Source organism: Ranitomeya imitator, unplaced genomic scaffold (genome assembly GCF_032444005.1).
Source record: "Ranitomeya imitator isolate aRanImi1 unplaced genomic scaffold, aRanImi1.pri SCAFFOLD_482, whole genome shotgun sequence".
Taxonomy (NCBI): domain Eukaryota; kingdom Metazoa; phylum Chordata; class Amphibia; order Anura; family Dendrobatidae; genus Ranitomeya; species Ranitomeya imitator.
Genome location: NW_027194299.1, coordinates 1 through 18787, shown reverse-complemented (window position 1 = coordinate 18787; position 18787 = coordinate 1). Strand labels below are relative to the sequence as shown.

Here is an 18787-nt window from a genome sequence, read left to right as displayed (position 1 = left end):
TTATAAACCCACACATACCATACAGGAACCTCAAAAGCAACCGGACACCTCAAATCCCTTTCTCTCCATTTCAACTTAAACAGATACGCTCCAAATAAATACCTACACATAGATGAAAATTTCCCATCCGCCCTTATCACTTTCAGCACATACACAACAATATTCACACCAAAAAAAACTTCCAAATTTGGAAAACCCAACCCACCTTTCTCCAATCTCTTCACCAAAATTTCTCTCCTAGCCCTCTCCATCTTTGAATTCCATAAAAACACAAACAGAATCCTATTCAAACTCCTCACACACATATACCCTGGTGGAAACACTACTGCTACATACAAAAAAATCGGCAACACCACACTCTTTATAACCAAGATCTTTCCAAAAAACGTAAGGTTTCTCAACCTCCAAAAACACAGCTTCCGCTCAACCTTCTCTTTCGCATCATTCCAACTTTCCTTCCCATCCAACTTCTCTGAAAACTTCACACCCAATATTTTAATAGGCCCATTAACCACATTCACTCCAACATCCCTACTTAAAACACCATTTCCAAATACCTTACACTCACTCTTTTCCCAATTAACCTTAAATGCAGACGCACCACAAAAAAAGGACACTAATAACTTCACCCGCCTCACCGAACATTCTGAATCGCACAATACACACACATCATCCATATAACCACTAACTTTCCACTCTCTACCCCCTCCTCCTGGCACTTGCACGCCCCTAACCACCTTATCTTTCCTCAGCATACACAACAAAGGCTCAATTGCACAAATAAAGGCCACAGGTGACAAAGGACACCCTTGACGAACCCCTGAAAAGACATTCACTCTCCTTCCCACATAACCATTCATCAAAACACAACTGTAAATATCCTTATATAAACTCCTCACTCTCCCAACAAAATCAGCTGGAAAACCCATTCTTAGCAACACACTAAACAAAAACCCATGCGATAATCTATCATACGCCTTCTCAAAATCTAAACTCAACAAAAACGCACTCTTCTTTCGCCCCATACAGTCCCATAGACAATCTCTTAGCATACACACACAATCATGTATACGCCTCCCAGGTACCGCACAACACTGTTCATCCCCAATCACACTCTCTATCACATCACGCATCCTATTCGCCATTAATTTTGCATAGATTTTATAATCACAGTTTAATAACGTTATCGGCCTCCAATTCCTCAAACTCTTCAAATCCCCCTTTTTAGGTATCAACACAACCATTCCCGCACGCATACTCTCAGCCACCTCCATATTTAACCACATATACTTACACACCTCCACAAAGTCATTACCAATCACATCCCACATCACTCGATAAAACTCTACTGGGAGACCATCCTCCCCTGGCGTCTTATTTAGCGCCATACTATTCATCACCTTCCACACCTCATCACTAGTCACCTCACACATCACACTCTCCCTTTCCGTCTCAGACAACTTACTTTCTAACATATTTAACACATCACTCTCCAAACCCTCATCCCTCCACTTCACTGCATACAACTCCTCATAGAACTTAGCCACCTCTTCACACATATCCTCACCACTCACTTCTCTTCCATCCTCCCCATTCAGCACACTCATACTCTGTTTCTTCCCAAACACCTTTTTAAAGAAAAAACGTGAACATTTCTCATCATGTTCCATTTTGTCAATTTTTGCTCTAAAAACTATACTCCTCCCTTTCTCTAACAAAAAGTCATTAATATCCTTTTTCACCTGTAATATCTCTTCTTCCACTTCCATTCCTCCTTCCCTCAACTTATACAATACACTCAAACGTGCATTCAATTTAACAAAATTCTCTCTTTTAATAGCTGCACACTTATACCCTAAACTTTTAAAGAATATTTTTGTTTGTCTCTTCACCCAATCCCACCAAACACAAACATTCCCAAAACCATTTTTACGCTTACACCACCCTTCATACCGTCTTGCATACTCCTTTCTCACATCTTCACTCTCTAACAACTTCACATTTAACTTCCACAACCCTTTCCCAAACACTCCACCAACCTTTATATCCACCTCACACTTCATACACACATGATCAGAAAACAAAACATTTTCTTGCTTATAATCAACAGCAGTTATATTTTTTGAAATAAAGCAATAATCCAACCTAGATTGCACCCTTCCACTCTCAGAAAAAAAAGTATTCAATACAGGACTCACACTACACACACGCTGCATATCACCCAGATCAAAATCACTCACTAACTCCAACAAAGCCTTCCCTGACACATCCACATTCACTTTCCCCACATCACAATTCATATCCCCCACAACCACTACAGGCATCCTCCCTGGAACAAAAAGCTTAACTTTTTCAAATAAAGCTTTACGCTCATTCTTATCAACCGGCGCATAAATATTAATAACACAAAACTTTACATTCCTATACTCAAAATTAGCCAAAATACACCTCCCTACCTCAATCACCAGATAATCATTCAAAACCACCTCTCTCCCTTTAACCAATATTCCCACCCCATCATTCTTATTACATGCACTCCCTGACCACACAGACGCACCATAAGACCATTCATCCCCTTTCACACCATCCACTACCCCACACTCTTGTAAACAAAAAATAGATGCATTTTGCATAGCTAAAAACTCAAAAATTGCAGCTCTCCTAACTTTACTTTTAAAGACTCTAACATTTTGTGAAATTATGGTAAACCCCATATTTACAAAATCCACACTTCAACTAACTACACAGAAAATAAAAGCCTTTGGCCTAAACCAAAGCTCACAAGAGAAAAAAACAACACATTTAGTGCAGTATATGGTAACACTATCCAGCATCACCACTATCCTCCTCCACCATCTGAATTGAACAACAAGTGTCTGACCCACTGATCTCACCACCCTCAGTCCTCCTTCTTGCAGGGCCAATCTTTCTCTGAGGAGTACTACTCTCCACCTCCTCATCATCTCCATCATCCTCCCGCCGACTCTTTTTTGCAGCTCTATCGTCATCTGACTCAAACTCCTCAATATGTTCGGGATTAGACAAATGCTCAGGGCTATCCACCTCCGAAATTTGCGCATCGCTCTCCGCGGCGTCCATTGCCTCACTAAAAGTCATTATTTCAGGCAACTGCCCCTGCACTTCCATTTCAGGAAGATGCGCCTCCACCTCTGCAGCTGCCCTCCAAAACTCCTTCTCTTCCCTCCTCCACTCTTTTTCCTTCTTTTTCTTCTTCTTTTCCTCCTTTTTCTCCTCTTTCTCTGCCCTAGAACATGGCCTCAGACTCACACTCTCTGAATCTGGAGGGGGCATGGCTCTACTCGCACTCCGCCTCCTTCTCTCTTCCTCCTCCCTCTCAATCCTTGCAACTTCTTTTACAATTCTTGCCCTTTCCCTCCTGGCCAACTCTTCCTCCATTTGCTCTTTGTCGGACCGCCTAGGTGCACTATTGGGACAGTCTTTATACATATGTGCACTACTCCCACAGACATCACAGGTTTTAGGCGAAGGACATTGGTTAGCAGCATGCCCCTCTTTCCTGCAATTTCGGCAACACTGTCCTTTAGTACACTCTGTCTGTACATGTCCGAAACAAAAACATTTTCTACAGAAACGAGGCTGTCCTGGGTATGTCAAAAAGCCTCTGTGACCTGCCACAGAGAAATTTGCAGGAGGGTGCCTGAAACCACCCACACTATCAGGGTCCCTCTTCAATTTAACACGAAACGTATATTTACAGTTGAAGATGCCCAAGATATTCACCTGCCGTTCTCCTAACTTTACATACTCACAATATTGCGAGAGAAAGCTCTGCAACAAAGCCGGGTCCGTGAAGGGGTTATACACAGTCACAGTTACCTCTTTTTCTTGTAACCCAAACAGTGGTATCCAGCCAACTCCTTCCAGAAGAGGATCCTCAGCATTAGCCCGTAGCCACTCAAACACATTCAGGCAAACGTTTTGGTCCACAAAAGTCACGTCGTAATTACCTTGACGAGGAAATTCGTTGCAACTGAAGATCTCCGTACGCTTTGCTCCAGCCTTTTCCTCGATGAGATCCCGGATGATGAATACCACGTTGTTCTTGGCTCCATTGCTCGGGTCCACGGTCAACCGGATGGTGTTCTTGACAAAATTCATAGCGATGGACTGTCGGTATATTCTACCACAGCAGAAAGAAGAAAACTTCCCACGAGGGACGTCACTCGGACACGGCCTATAGCCGGGGGATCACAACCGGATGCAAGGGGACTAAGCCGACTCCCCAATAGCAGCAGGGGGGTGAAGTCCCACCAGAGGTGAGACGATCCCCCCAGGCCAAGGAGCCGGGTACCCCAAGCACCTCTCAGCCAAGACCAGGGCAATAAACCCTGATCTTAGCCAAAAGGCCGAGAAGCGATAGCCTGAAATGGTTTGCCACTCCAGACGCCCCATGGCCCACAACCAGGACTCACTGTGGAGAGAGCCCAAAAGATGATTGCCCAGGGGAAGACATTTTTTTTCTAAACTCTGGATGCCTTCTCAAATGGCAGTTCTGGTGTGTGTGGGGGCGTGTGGGGGGTGTGTGGGGGTGTGTGGGGGTGTGTTCAATTTGGGCCCAACGCGTTTTTAAAAAATCTGCCTAACTCCGCCTAATCTGCATAACGCCGCCTGATCTGCATAACTCCGCCCATCTGAACACACCCTCCATCCCTTTGGCGCTCCAGAGTGCAACTATTAGTGCAAGTCTGCAAATTGCCCCTTTAAAAAAAAAAAAGACAATCCCCCTACCATGTGGTCTGCTGCTGTTCCAGCAGCAGACTGAAGACGGCGCCATTTTTCTCTGCCTTAGATAAGTCCAGAGCCCATTGTGACACGTGAGAGTTCCGGAGTCAATGGCTGAAGGCCCCATTGTGACAGCAGCAGCAGGTGAAGGTTCCGTGCATAGATTCTATCTACTGCAGGCGGGCAGGCAGCAGCAGCGCACCCAGTTGGTCAAAAGCATTAGAATACTACTCACACAGTACAAGACAAAATAGACAAGACTAGCACATTCAAGATCATCACAGACACCATTTTTCCTTCTTTATTGAAATACATATCATACACCACATAATTAAAAGTCAGTGGTCCACAAGAGGGAGCCAATGTTTTACAAAGGAATTTGTGCATGCGGTCACAAATGTAGTATGTATGGCCGAACTACTCGTAGGATACTTCAATTTAAACACTTCATGCTGACAGACAGCAGGCAGGCAGGCAGGCAGGCAGGCAGGCAGGCAGGCAGGCAGGCAGGCAGGGGCCTAATTTTGTAGATGGCACAATATATTAGCAACACTGTTACAAAGGCCTCATTCGGGCCTACATCTTAACACACCTGTTGCAACCAGCAAAGATTGCTTGATTGCTTGATTGATTGATTGCATATTGGATGCAATCCAATGCTGAACATGCACAGGTGAAAGCAAGGCACAGGAAATGTTGCAAACGGTCCAGTGAAACTGAGCAAATTGCTACATTTGCCACCTGAAACGTGCTTCTTTGACCCTGAAAAGAATTCTCAGAAAGTGTTAAATGACAACTTGCTGGGCTGATTTCAATTCAATCTGTTTTTGGAAACCGGATCAGAGAAGGGGTGCACTGTTCCCGGAGATACTGCAATAACGGGTCAATGCGTGGAGTGGACAGAGCAAGCTCCATTTCCAGCTCCCTGTTCTAAAAATCCATTTAATATATGGTCCCCAAATAGGGGACGTATCAGATATTAAACTGATAAGAACAGATACTACACTTGATCTTAGCCAAAAGGCCGAGAAGCGATAGCCTGAAATGGTTTGCCACTCCAGACGCCCCATGGCCCACAACCAGGACTCACTGTGGAGAGAGCCCAAAAGATGATTGCCCAGGGGAAGACATTTTTTTTCTAAACTCTGGATGCCTTCTCAAATGGCAGTTCTGGTGTGTGTGGGGGCGTGTGGGGGGTGTGTGGGGGTGTGTGGGGGTGTGTTCAATTTGGGCCCAACGCGTTTTTAAAAAATCTGCCTAACTCCGCCTAATCTGCATAACGCCGCCTGATCTGCATAACTCCGCCCATCTGAACACACCCTCCATCCCTTTGGCGCTCCAGAGTGCAACTATTAGTGCAAGTCTGCAAATTGCCCCTTTAAAAAAAAAAAAGACAATCCCCCTACCATGTGGTCTGCTGCTGTTCCAGCAGCAGACTGAAGACGGCGCCATTTTTCTCTGCCTTAGATAAGTCCAGAGCCCATTGTGACACGTGAGAGTTCCGGAGTCAATGGCTGAAGGCCCCATTGTGACAGCAGCAGCAGGTGAAGGTTCCGTGCATAGATTCTATCTACTGCAGGCGGGCAGGCAGCAGCAGCGCACCCAGTTGGTCAAAAGCATTAGAATACTACTCACACAGTACAAGACAAAATAGACAAGACTAGCACATTCAAGATCATCACAGACACCATTTTTCCTTCTTTATTGAAATACATATCATACACCACATAATTAAAAGTCAGTGGTCCACAAGAGGGAGCCAATGTTTTACAAAGGAATTTGTGCATGCGGTCACAAATGTAGTATGTATGGCCGAACTACTCGTAGGATACTTCAATTTAAACACTTCATGCTGACAGACAGCAGGCAGGCAGGCAGGCAGGCAGGCAGGCAGGCAGGCAGGCAGGCAGGCAGGGGCCTAATTTTGTAGATGGCACAATATATTAGCAACACTGTTACAAAGGCCTCATTCGGGCCTACATCTTAACACACCTGTTGCAACCAGCAAAGATTGCTTGATTGCTTGATTGATTGATTGCATATTGGATGCAATCCAATGCTGAACATGCACAGGTGAAAGCAAGGCACAGGAAATGTTGCAAACGGTCCAGTGAAACTGAGCAAATTGCTACATTTGCCACCTGAAACGTGCTTCTTTGACCCTGAAAAGAATTCTCAGAAAGTGTTAAATGACAACTTGCTGGGCTGATTTCAATTCAATCTGTTTTTGGAAACCGGATCAGAGAAGGGGTGCACTGTTCCCGGAGATACTGCAATAACGGGTCAATGCGTGGAGTGGACAGAGCAAGCTCCATTTCCAGCTCCCTGTTCTAAAAATCCATTTAATATATGGTCCCCAAATAGGGGACGTATCAGATATTAAACTGATAAGAACAGATACTACACTTGATCTTAGCCAAAAGGCCGAGAAGCGATAGCCTGAAATGGTTTGCCACTCCAGACGCCCCATGGCCCACAACCAGGACTCACTGTGGAGAGAGCCCAAAAGATGATTGCCCAGGGGAAGACATTTTTTTTCTAAACTCTGGATGCCTTCTCAAATGGCAGTTCTGGTGTGTGTGGGGGCGTGTGGGGGGTGTGTGGGGGTGTGTGGGGGTGTGTTCAATTTGGGCCCAACGCGTTTTTAAAAAATCTGCCTAACTCCGCCTAATCTGCATAACGCCGCCTGATCTGCATAACTCCGCCCATCTGAACACACCCTCCATCCCTTTGGCGCTCCAGAGTGCAACTATTAGTGCAAGTCTGCAAATTGCCCCTTTAAAAAAAAAAAAGACAATCCCCCTACCATGTGGTCTGCTGCTGTTCCAGCAGCAGACTGAAGACGGCGCCATTTTTCTCTGCCTTAGATAAGTCCAGAGCCCATTGTGACACGTGAGAGTTCCGGAGTCAATGGCTGAAGGCCCCATTGTGACAGCAGCAGCAGGTGAAGGTTCCGTGCATAGATTCTATCTACTGCAGGCGGGCAGGCAGCAGCAGCGCACCCAGTTGGTCAAAAGCATTAGAATACTACTCACACAGTACAAGACAAAATAGACAAGACTAGCACATTCAAGATCATCACAGACACCATTTTTCCTTCTTTATTGAAATACATATCATACACCACATAATTAAAAGTCAGTGGTCCACAAGAGGGAGCCAATGTTTTACAAAGGAATTTGTGCATGCGGTCACAAATGTAGTATGTATGGCCGAACTACTCGTAGGATACTTCAATTTAAACACTTCATGCTGACAGACAGCAGGCAGGCAGGCAGGCAGGCAGGCAGGCAGGCAGGCAGGCAGGCAGGCAGGCAGGGGCCTAATTTTGTAGATGGCACAATATATTAGCAACACTGTTACAAAGGCCTCATTCGGGCCTACATCTTAACACACCTGTTGCAACCAGCAAAGATTGCTTGATTGCTTGATTGATTGATTGCATATTGGATGCAATCCAATGCTGAACATGCACAGGTGAAAGCAAGGCACAGGAAATGTTGCAAACGGTCCAGTGAAACTGAGCAAATTGCTACATTTGCCACCTGAAACGTGCTTCTTTGACCCTGAAAAGAATTCTCAGAAAGTGTTAAATGACAACTTGCTGGGCTGATTTCAATTCAATCTGTTTTTGGAAACCGGATCAGAGAAGGGGTGCACTGTTCCCGGAGATACTGCAATAACGGGTCAATGCGTGGAGTGGACAGAGCAAGCTCCATTTCCAGCTCCCTGTTCTAAAAATCCATTTAATATATGGTCCCCAAATAGGGGACGTATCAGATATTAAACTGATAAGAACAGATACTACACTTGATCTTAGCCAAAAGGCCGAGAAGCGATAGCCTGAAATGGTTTGCCACTCCAGACGCCCCATGGCCCACAACCAGGACTCACTGTGGAGAGAGCCCAAAAGATGATTGCCCAGGGGAAGACATTTTTTTTCTAAACTCTGGATGCCTTCTCAAATGGCAGTTCTGGTGTGTGTGGGGGCGTGTGGGGGGTGTGTGGGGGTGTGTGGGGGTGTGTTCAATTTGGGCCCAACGCGTTTTTAAAAAATCTGCCTAACTCCGCCTAATCTGCATAACGCCGCCTGATCTGCATAACTCCGCCCATCTGAACACACCCTCCATCCCTTTGGCGCTCCAGAGTGCAACTATTAGTGCAAGTCTGCAAATTGCCCCTTTAAAAAAAAAAAAGACAATCCCCCTACCATGTGGTCTGCTGCTGTTCCAGCAGCAGACTGAAGACGGCGCCATTTTTCTCTGCCTTAGATAAGTCCAGAGCCCATTGTGACACGTGAGAGTTCCGGAGTCAATGGCTGAAGGCCCCATTGTGACAGCAGCAGCAGGTGAAGGTTCCGTGCATAGATTCTATCTACTGCAGGCGGGCAGGCAGCAGCAGCGCACCCAGTTGGTCAAAAGCATTAGAATACTACTCACACAGTACAAGACAAAATAGACAAGACTAGCACATTCAAGATCATCACAGACACCATTTTTCCTTCTTTATTGAAATACATATCATACACCACATAATTAAAAGTCAGTGGTCCACAAGAGGGAGCCAATGTTTTACAAAGGAATTTGTGCATGCGGTCACAAATGTAGTATGTATGGCCGAACTACTCGTAGGATACTTCAATTTAAACACTTCATGCTGACAGACAGCAGGCAGGCAGGCAGGCAGGCAGGCAGGCAGGCAGGCAGGCAGGCAGGCAGGGGCCTAATTTTGTAGATGGCACAATATATTAGCAACACTGTTACAAAGGCCTCATTCGGGCCTACATCTTAACACACCTGTTGCAACCAGCAAAGATTGCTTGATTGCTTGATTGATTGATTGCATATTGGATGCAATCCAATGCTGAACATGCACAGGTGAAAGCAAGGCACAGGAAATGTTGCAAACGGTCCAGTGAAACTGAGCAAATTGCTACATTTGCCACCTGAAACGTGCTTCTTTGACCCTGAAAAGAATTCTCAGAAAGTGTTAAATGACAACTTGCTGGGCTGATTTCAATTCAATCTGTTTTTGGAAACCGGATCAGAGAAGGGGTGCACTGTTCCCGGAGATACTGCAATAACGGGTCAATGCGTGGAGTGGACAGAGCAAGCTCCATTTCCAGCTCCCTGTTCTAAAAATCCATTTAATATATGGTCCCCAAATAGGGGACGTATCAGATATTAAACTGATAAGAACAGATACTACACTTGATCTTAGCCAAAAGGCCGAGAAGCGATAGCCTGAAATGGTTTGCCACTCCAGACGCCCCATGGCCCACAACCAGGACTCACTGTGGAGAGAGCCCAAAAGATGATTGCCCAGGGGAAGACATTTTTTTTCTAAACTCTGGATGCCTTCTCAAATGGCAGTTCTGGTGTGTGTGGGGGCGTGTGGGGGGTGTGTGGGGGTGTGTGGGGGTGTGTTCAATTTGGGCCCAACGCGTTTTTAAAAAATCTGCCTAACTCCGCCTAATCTGCATAACGCCGCCTGATCTGCATAACTCCGCCCATCTGAACACACCCTCCATCCCTTTGGCGCTCCAGAGTGCAACTATTAGTGCAAGTCTGCAAATTGCCCCTTTAAAAAAAAAAAAGACAATCCCCCTACCATGTGGTCTGCTGCTGTTCCAGCAGCAGACTGAAGACGGCGCCATTTTTCTCTGCCTTAGATAAGTCCAGAGCCCATTGTGACACGTGAGAGTTCCGGAGTCAATGGCTGAAGGCCCCATTGTGACAGCAGCAGCAGGTGAAGGTTCCGTGCATAGATTCTATCTACTGCAGGCGGGCAGGCAGCAGCAGCGCACCCAGTTGGTCAAAAGCATTAGAATACTACTCACACAGTACAAGACAAAATAGACAAGACTAGCACATTCAAGATCATCACAGACACCATTTTTCCTTCTTTATTGAAATACATATCATACACCACATAATTAAAAGTCAGTGGTCCACAAGAGGGAGCCAATGTTTTACAAAGGAATTTGTGCATGCGGTCACAAATGTAGTATGTATGGCCGAACTACTCGTAGGATACTTCAATTTAAACACTTCATGCTGACAGACAGCAGGCAGGCAGGCAGGCAGGCAGGCAGGCAGGCAGGCAGGCAGGCAGGCAGGGGCCTAATTTTGTAGATGGCACAATATATTAGCAACACTGTTACAAAGGCCTCATTCGGGCCTACATCTTAACACACCTGTTGCAACCAGCAAAGATTGCTTGATTGCTTGATTGATTGATTGCATATTGGATGCAATCCAATGCTGAACATGCACAGGTGAAAGCAAGGCACAGGAAATGTTGCAAACGGTCCAGTGAAACTGAGCAAATTGCTACATTTGCCACCTGAAACGTGCTTCTTTGACCCTGAAAAGAATTCTCAGAAAGTGTTAAATGACAACTTGCTGGGCTGATTTCAATTCAATCTGTTTTTGGAAACCGGATCAGAGAAGGGGTGCACTGTTCCCGGAGATACTGCAATAACGGGTCAATGCGTGGAGTGGACAGAGCAAGCTCCATTTCCAGCTCCCTGTTCTAAAAATCCATTTAATATATGGTCCCCAAATAGGGGACGTATCAGATATTAAACTGATAAGAACAGATACTACACTTGATCTTAGCCAAAAGGCCGAGAAGCGATAGCCTGAAATGGTTTGCCACTCCAGACGCCCCATGGCCCACAACCAGGACTCACTGTGGAGAGAGCCCAAAAGATGATTGCCCAGGGGAAGACATTTTTTTTCTAAACTCTGGATGCCTTCTCAAATGGCAGTTCTGGTGTGTGTGGGGGCGTGTGGGGGGTGTGTGGGGGTGTGTGGGGGTGTGTTCAATTTGGGCCCAACGCGTTTTTAAAAAATCTGCCTAACTCCGCCTAATCTGCATAACGCCGCCTGATCTGCATAACTCCGCCCATCTGAACACACCCTCCATCCCTTTGGCGCTCCAGAGTGCAACTATTAGTGCAAGTCTGCAAATTGCCCCTTTAAAAAAAAAAAAGACAATCCCCCTACCATGTGGTCTGCTGCTGTTCCAGCAGCAGACTGAAGACGGCGCCATTTTTCTCTGCCTTAGATAAGTCCAGAGCCCATTGTGACACGTGAGAGTTCCGGAGTCAATGGCTGAAGGCCCCATTGTGACAGCAGCAGCAGGTGAAGGTTCCGTGCATAGATTCTATCTACTGCAGGCGGGCAGGCAGCAGCAGCGCACCCAGTTGGTCAAAAGCATTAGAATACTACTCACACAGTACAAGACAAAATAGACAAGACTAGCACATTCAAGATCATCACAGACACCATTTTTCCTTCTTTATTGAAATACATATCATACACCACATAATTAAAAGTCAGTGGTCCACAAGAGGGAGCCAATGTTTTACAAAGGAATTTGTGCATGCGGTCACAAATGTAGTATGTATGGCCGAACTACTCGTAGGATACTTCAATTTAAACACTTCATGCTGACAGACAGCAGGCAGGCAGGCAGGCAGGCAGGCAGGCAGGCAGGCAGGCAGGCAGGCAGGCAGGGGCCTAATTTTGTAGATGGCACAATATATTAGCAACACTGTTACAAAGGCCTCATTCGGGCCTACATCTTAACACACCTGTTGCAACCAGCAAAGATTGCTTGATTGCTTGATTGATTGATTGCATATTGGATGCAATCCAATGCTGAACATGCACAGGTGAAAGCAAGGCACAGGAAATGTTGCAAACGGTCCAGTGAAACTGAGCAAATTGCTACATTTGCCACCTGAAACGTGCTTCTTTGACCCTGAAAAGAATTCTCAGAAAGTGTTAAATGACAACTTGCTGGGCTGATTTCAATTCAATCTGTTTTTGGAAACCGGATCAGAGAAGGGGTGCACTGTTCCCGGAGATACTGCAATAACGGGTCAATGCGTGGAGTGGACAGAGCAAGCTCCATTTCCAGCTCCCTGTTCTAAAAATCCATTTAATATATGGTCCCCAAATAGGGGACGTATCAGATATTAAACTGATAAGAACAGATACTACACTTGATCTTAGCCAAAAGGCCGAGAAGCGATAGCCTGAAATGGTTTGCCACTCCAGACGCCCCATGGCCCACAACCAGGACTCACTGTGGAGAGAGCCCAAAAGATGATTGCCCAGGGGAAGACATTTTTTTTCTAAACTCTGGATGCCTTCTCAAATGGCAGTTCTGGTGTGTGTGGGGGCGTGTGGGGGGTGTGTGGGGGTGTGTGGGGGTGTGTTCAATTTGGGCCCAACGCGTTTTTAAAAAATCTGCCTAACTCCGCCTAATCTGCATAACGCCGCCTGATCTGCATAACTCCGCCCATCTGAACACACCCTCCATCCCTTTGGCGCTCCAGAGTGCAACTATTAGTGCAAGTCTGCAAATTGCCCCTTTAAAAAAAAAAAAGACAATCCCCCTACCATGTGGTCTGCTGCTGTTCCAGCAGCAGACTGAAGACGGCGCCATTTTTCTCTGCCTTAGATAAGTCCAGAGCCCATTGTGACACGTGAGAGTTCCGGAGTCAATGGCTGAAGGCCCCATTGTGACAGCAGCAGCAGGTGAAGGTTCCGTGCATAGATTCTATCTACTGCAGGCGGGCAGGCAGCAGCAGCGCACCCAGTTGGTCAAAAGCATTAGAATACTACTCACACAGTACAAGACAAAATAGACAAGACTAGCACATTCAAGATCATCACAGACACCATTTTTCCTTCTTTATTGAAATACATATCATACACCACATAATTAAAAGTCAGTGGTCCACAAGAGGGAGCCAATGTTTTACAAAGGAATTTGTGCATGCGGTCACAAATGTAGTATGTATGGCCGAACTACTCGTAGGATACTTCAATTTAAACACTTCATGCTGACAGACAGCAGGCAGGCAGGCAGGCAGGCAGGCAGGCAGGCAGGCAGGCAGGCAGGCAGGGGCCTAATTTTGTAGATGGCACAATATATTAGCAACACTGTTACAAAGGCCTCATTCGGGCCTACATCTTAACACACCTGTTGCAACCAGCAAAGATTGCTTGATTGCTTGATTGATTGATTGCATATTGGATGCAATCCAATGCTGAACATGCACAGGTGAAAGCAAGGCACAGGAAATGTTGCAAACGGTCCAGTGAAACTGAGCAAATTGCTACATTTGCCACCTGAAACGTGCTTCTTTGACCCTGAAAAGAATTCTCAGAAAGTGTTAAATGACAACTTGCTGGGCTGATTTCAATTCAATCTGTTTTTGGAAACCGGATCAGAGAAGGGGTGCACTGTTCCCGGAGATACTGCAATAACGGGTCAATGCGTGGAGTGGACAGAGCAAGCTCCATTTCCAGCTCCCTGTTCTAAAAATCCATTTAATATATGGTCCCCAAATAGGGGACGTATCAGATATTAAACTGATAAGAACAGATACTACACTTGATCTTAGCCAAAAGGCCGAGAAGCGATAGCCTGAAATGGTTTGCCACTCCAGACGCCCCATGGCCCACAACCAGGACTCACTGTGGAGAGAGCCCAAAAGATGATTGCCCAGGGGAAGACATTTTTTTTCTAAACTCTGGATGCCTTCTCAAATGGCAGTTCTGGTGTGTGTGGGGGCGTGTGGGGGGTGTGTGGGGGTGTGTGGGGGTGTGTTCAATTTGGGCCCAACGCGTTTTTAAAAAATCTGCCTAACTCCGCCTAATCTGCATAACGCCGCCTGATCTGCATAACTCCGCCCATCTGAACACACCCTCCATCCCTTTGGCGCTCCAGAGTGCAACTATTAGTGCAAGTCTGCAAATTGCCCCTTTAAAAAAAAAAAAGACAATCCCCCTACCATGTGGTCTGCTGCTGTTCCAGCAGCAGACTGAAGACGGCGCCATTTTTCTCTGCCTTAGATAAGTCCAGAGCCCATTGTGACACGTGAGAGTTCCGGAGTCAATGGCTGAAGGCCCCATTGTGACAGCAGCAGCAGGTGAAGGTTCCGTGCATAGATTCTATCTACTGCAGGCGGGCAGGCAGCAGCAGCGCACCCAGTTGGTCAAAAGCATTAGAATACTACTCACACAGTACAAGACAAAATAGACAAGACTAGCACATTCAAGATCATCACAGACACCATTTTTCCTTCTTTATTGAAATACATATCATACACCACATAATTAAAAGTCAGTGGTCCACAAGAGGGAGCCAATGTTTTACAAAGGAATTTGTGCATGCGGTCACAAATGTAGTATGTATGGCCGAACTACTCGTAGGATACTTCAATTTAAACACTTCATGCTGACAGACAGCAGGCAGGCAGGCAGGCAGGCAGGCAGGCAGGCAGGCAGGCAGGCAGGCAGGGGCCTAATTTTGTAGATGGCACAATATATTAGCAACACTGTTACAAAGGCCTCATTCGGGCCTACATCTTAACACACCTGTTGCAACCAGCAAAGATTGCTTGATTGCTTGATTGATTGATTGCATATTGGATGCAATCCAATGCTGAACATGCACAGGTGAAAGCAAGGCACAGGAAATGTTGCAAACGGTCCAGTGAAACTGAGCAAATTGCTACATTTGCCACCTGAAACGTGCTTCTTTGACCCTGAAAAGAATTCTCAGAAAGTGTTAAATGACAACTTGCTGGGCTGATTTCAATTCAATCTGTTTTTGGAAACCGGATCAGAGAAGGGGTGCACTGTTCCCGGAGATACTGCAATAACGGGTCAATGCGTGGAGTGGACAGAGCAAGCTCCATTTCCAGCTCCCTGTTCTAAAAATCCATTTAATATATGGTCCCCAAATAGGGGACGTATCAGATATTAAACTGATAAGAACAGATACTACACTTGATCTTAGCCAAAAGGCCGAGAAGCGATAGCCTGAAATGGTTTGCCACTCCAGACGCCCCATGGCCCACAACCAGGACTCACTGTGGAGAGAGCCCAAAAGATGATTGCCCAGGGGAAGACATTTTTTTTCTAAACTCTGGATGCCTTCTCAAATGGCAGTTCTGGTGTGTGTGGGGGCGTGTGGGGGGTGTGTGGGGGTGTGTGGGGGTGTGTTCAATTTGGGCCCAACGCGTTTTTAAAAAATCTGCCTAACTCCGCCTAATCTGCATAACGCCGCCTGATCTGCATAACTCCGCCCATCTGAACACACCCTCCATCCCTTTGGCGCTCCAGAGTGCAACTATTAGTGCAAGTCTGCAAATTGCCCCTTTAAAAAAAAAAAAGACAATCCCCCTACCATGTGGTCTGCTGCTGTTCCAGCAGCAGACTGAAGACGGCGCCATTTTTCTCTGCCTTAGATAAGTCCAGAGCCCATTGTGACACGTGAGAGTTCCGGAGTCAATGGCTGAAGGCCCCATTGTGACAGCAGCAGCAGGTGAAGGTTCCGTGCATAGATTCTATCTACTGCAGGCGGGCAGGCAGCAGCAGCGCACCCAGTTGGTCAAAAGCATTAGAATACTACTCACACAGTACAAGACAAAATAGACAAGACTAGCACATTCAAGATCATCACAGACACCATTTTTCCTTCTTTATTGAAATACATATCATACACCACATAATTAAAAGTCAGTGGTCCACAAGAGGGAGCCAATGTTTTACAAAGGAATTTGTGCATGCGGTCACAAATGTAGTATGTATGGCCGAACTACTCGTAGGATACTTCAATTTAAACACTTCATGCTGACAGACAGCAGGCAGGCAGGCAGGCAGGCAGGCAGGCAGGCAGGCAGGCAGGCAGGCAGGGGCCTAATTTTGTAGATGGCACAATATATTAGCAACACTGTTACAAAGGCCTCATTCGGGCCTACATCTTAACACACCTGTTGCAACCAGCAAAGATTGCTTGATTGCTTGATTGATTGATTGCATATTGGATGCAATCCAATGCTGAACATGCACAGGTGAAAGCAAGGCACAGGAAATGTTGCAAACGGTCCAGTGAAACTGAGCAAATTGCTACATTTGCCACCTGAAACGTGCTTCTTTGACCCTGAAAAGAATTCTCAGAAAGTGTTAAATGACAACTTGCTGGGCTGATTTCAATTCAATCTGTTTTTGGAAACCGGATCAGAGAAGGGGTGCACTGTTCCCGGAGATACTGCAATAACGGGTCAATGCGTGGAGTGGACAGAGCAAGCTCCATTTCCAGCTCCCTGTTCTAAAAATCCATTTAATATATGGTCCCCAAATAGGGGACGTATCAGATATTAAACTGATAAGAACAGATACTACACTTGATCTTAGCCAAAAGGCCGAGAAGCGATAGCCTGAAATGGTTTGCCACTCCAGACGCCCCATGGCCCACAACCAGGACTCACTGTGGAGAGAGCCCAAAAGATGATTGCCCAGGGGAAGACATTTTTTTTCTAAACTCTGGATGCCTTCTCAAATGGCAGTTCTGGTGTGTGTGGGGGCGTGTGGGGGGTGTGTGGGGGTGTGTGGGGGTGTGTTCAATTTGGGCCCAACGCGTTTTTAAAAATCTGCCTAACTCCGCCTAATCTGCATAACGCCGCCTGATCTGCATAACTCCGCCCATCTGAACACACCCTCCATCCCTTTGGCGCTCCAGAGTGCAACTATTAGTGCAAGTCTGCAAATTGCCCCTTTAAAAAAAAAAAAGACAATCCCCCTACCATGTGGTCTGCTGCTGTTCCAGCAGCAGACTGAAGACGGCGCCATTTTTCTCTGCCTTAGATAAGTCCAGAGCCCATTGTGACACGTGAGAGTTCCGGAGTCAATGGCTGAAGGCCCCATTGTGACAGCAGCAGCAGGTGAAGGTTCCGTGCATAGATTCTATCTACTGCAGGCGGGCAGGCAGCAGCAGCGCACCCAGTTGGTCAAAAGCATTAGAATACTACTCACACAGTACAAGACAAAATAGACAAGACTAGCACATTCAAGATCATCACAGACACCATTTTTCCTTCTTTATTGAAATACATATCATACACCACATAATTAAAAGTCAGTGGTCCACAAGAGGGAGCCAATGTTTTACAAAGGAATTTGTGCATGCGGTCACAAATGTAGTATGTATGGCCGAACTACTCGTAGGATACTTCAATTTAAACACTTCATGCTGACAGACAGCAGGCAGGCAGGCAGGCAGGCAGGCAGGCAGGCAGGCAGGCAGGCAGGCAGGGGCCTAATTTTGTAGATGGCACAATATATTAGCAACACTGTTACAAAGGCCTCATTCGGGCCTACATCTTAACACACCTGTTGCAACCAGCAAAGATTGCTTGATTGCTTGATTGATTGATTGCATATTGGATGCAATCCAATGCTGAACATGCACAGGTGAAAGCAAGGCACAGGAAATGTTGCAAACGGTCCAGTGAAACTGAGCAAATTGCTACATTTGCCACCTGAAACGTGCTTCTTTGACCCTGAAAAGAATTCTCAGAAAGTGTTAAATGACAACTTGCTGGGCTGATTTCAATTCAATCTGTTTTTGGAAACCGGATCAGAGAAGGGGTGCACTGTTCCCGGAGATACTGCAATAACGGGTCAATGCGTGGAGTGGACAGAGCAAGCTCCATTTCCAGCTCCCTGTTCTAAAAATCCATTTAATATATGGTCCCCAAATAGGGGACGTATCAGATATTAAACTGATAAGAACAGATACTACACTTGATCTTAGCCAAAAGGCCGAGAAGCGATAGCCTGAAATGGTTTGCCACTCCAGACGCCCCATGGCCCACAACCAGGACTCACTGTGGAGAGAGCCCAAAAGATGATTGCCCAGGGGAAGACATTTTTTTTCTAAACTCTGGATGCCTTCTCAAATGGCAGTTCTGGTGTGTGTGGGGGCGTGTGGGGGGTGTGTGGGGGTGTGTGGGGGTGTGTTCAATTTGGGCCCAACGCGTTTTTAAAAAATCTGCCTAACTCCGCCTAATCTGCATAACGCCGCCTGATCTGCATAACTCCGCCCATCTGAACACACCCTCCATCCCTTTGGCGCTCCAGAGTGCAACTATTAGTGCAAGTCTGCAAATTGCCCCTTTAAAAAAAAAAAAGACAATCCCCCTACCATGTGGTCT

General features: G+C 46.2%; 10 non-coding genes across 10 annotated transcripts; all 10 read right to left on the bottom strand.

The window, feature by feature from the left end:
* Positions 1 to 5609: 5609 nt before the first annotated feature.
* Positions 5610 to 5800, bottom strand: LOC138654963 (U2 spliceosomal RNA). The gene has a single exon (XR_011316558.1). It is a non-coding gene; the product is annotated as a U2 spliceosomal RNA (small nuclear RNA).
* A 1209-nt stretch (positions 5801 to 7009) lies between these two features.
* LOC138654962 (U2 spliceosomal RNA) lies at positions 7010 to 7200 on the bottom strand. The gene has a single exon (XR_011316557.1). It is a non-coding gene; the product is annotated as a U2 spliceosomal RNA (small nuclear RNA).
* Positions 7201 to 8413: 1213 nt separating this feature from the next.
* Positions 8414 to 8604, bottom strand: LOC138654961 (U2 spliceosomal RNA). Its single transcript, XR_011316556.1, has one exon. It is a non-coding gene; the product is annotated as a U2 spliceosomal RNA (small nuclear RNA).
* Positions 8605 to 9813: 1209 nt separating this feature from the next.
* Positions 9814 to 10004, bottom strand: LOC138654960 (U2 spliceosomal RNA). The gene has a single exon (XR_011316555.1). It is a non-coding gene; the product is annotated as a U2 spliceosomal RNA (small nuclear RNA).
* A 1209-nt stretch (positions 10005 to 11213) lies between these two features.
* Positions 11214 to 11404, bottom strand: LOC138654959 (U2 spliceosomal RNA). The gene has a single exon (XR_011316554.1). It is a non-coding gene; the product is annotated as a U2 spliceosomal RNA (small nuclear RNA).
* Positions 11405 to 12617: 1213 nt separating this feature from the next.
* LOC138654977 (U2 spliceosomal RNA) lies at positions 12618 to 12808 on the bottom strand. Its single transcript, XR_011316570.1, has one exon. It is a non-coding gene; the product is annotated as a U2 spliceosomal RNA (small nuclear RNA).
* A 1209-nt stretch (positions 12809 to 14017) lies between these two features.
* Positions 14018 to 14208, bottom strand: LOC138654976 (U2 spliceosomal RNA). Its single transcript, XR_011316569.1, has one exon. It is a non-coding gene; the product is annotated as a U2 spliceosomal RNA (small nuclear RNA).
* A 1209-nt stretch (positions 14209 to 15417) lies between these two features.
* On the bottom strand, positions 15418 to 15608 carry LOC138654975 (U2 spliceosomal RNA). The gene has a single exon (XR_011316568.1). It is a non-coding gene; the product is annotated as a U2 spliceosomal RNA (small nuclear RNA).
* Positions 15609 to 16817: 1209 nt separating this feature from the next.
* Positions 16818 to 17008, bottom strand: LOC138654970 (U2 spliceosomal RNA). The gene has a single exon (XR_011316564.1). It is a non-coding gene; the product is annotated as a U2 spliceosomal RNA (small nuclear RNA).
* A 1208-nt stretch (positions 17009 to 18216) lies between these two features.
* LOC138654958 (U2 spliceosomal RNA) lies at positions 18217 to 18407 on the bottom strand. The gene has a single exon (XR_011316553.1). It is a non-coding gene; the product is annotated as a U2 spliceosomal RNA (small nuclear RNA).
* Between the last annotated feature and the right edge of the window lie 380 nt (positions 18408 to 18787).